General features: G+C 51.6%; 1 pseudogene; it reads left to right on the top strand.

Annotated features, from left to right (window-relative positions):
* The window catches only part of LOC119276169, a 12,384-nt pseudogene continuing 11,649 nt past the window's right edge, over window positions 1–735 (top strand).

Below are 735 nucleotides of genomic sequence, written 5' to 3' on the forward strand. Positions count from 1 at the left end.
TCTGGTCTCGCTCTCCTCGCTCCTCGCTCCTCGCTCTCCTCCGGCGCGGCCGCGCGAAGCGTCCGCCGCCGCTGCTTCTGCTGCCGGTCGGGGACGATGAGGGCATGGAATTACGTGGTGACGGCGCACAAGCCCACTGCCGTCTCCCACTCCTGCGTCGGCAACTTCACCGCGCCCCACCAACTCAACCTCATCGTCGCGTAAGCACCACCAATGCATTTCTCCTTCTCCGCGCATTCCCTGCTCTTCCGGTTTCGGCGGTCGCGAAAGTTGCGAGGATCGCGTGGTGGTGCCTAGAGTTTTTGTTTGCTCGGCTAAAACCCTAGCCCACCATCGATGCTTATCTGCTTTCGTACTAGCATGATCGTACCCCACCCAGATGGATTTGCTCTCAATTTAGTTCTAGTTATGAGAAAATACTATTTGCTTGTGAAATACTAAGGTGCATTTTGGATAGGTTGATACTTTCTCTTTGAAATTTGACTCGGGCCGTCGGGCGTACAAAAATCAAAGCCCCATTCAAGGGTTTGTTTCGGTATCCTGAACTGCATAAGCGAGGTATAGAATTGGTCGTGGATAGGGAATTCCTAATTAATGTGCTGATTTTTGGGCGACTGGTTGTTTTCTAGGAATCGTCAAGTTTGTTGGTGTCTTTTAATCATCCTGGGGTGGAAGGCCTGCATTATCCTGTCATGTATCCTTGTTTGCAAGCGGAAGGCATTACTACTACTGATG

Source organism: Triticum dicoccoides, chromosome 3B (assembly GCF_002162155.2).
Source record: "Triticum dicoccoides isolate Atlit2015 ecotype Zavitan chromosome 3B, WEW_v2.0, whole genome shotgun sequence".
NCBI lineage: Eukaryota > Viridiplantae > Streptophyta > Magnoliopsida > Poales > Poaceae > Triticum > Triticum dicoccoides.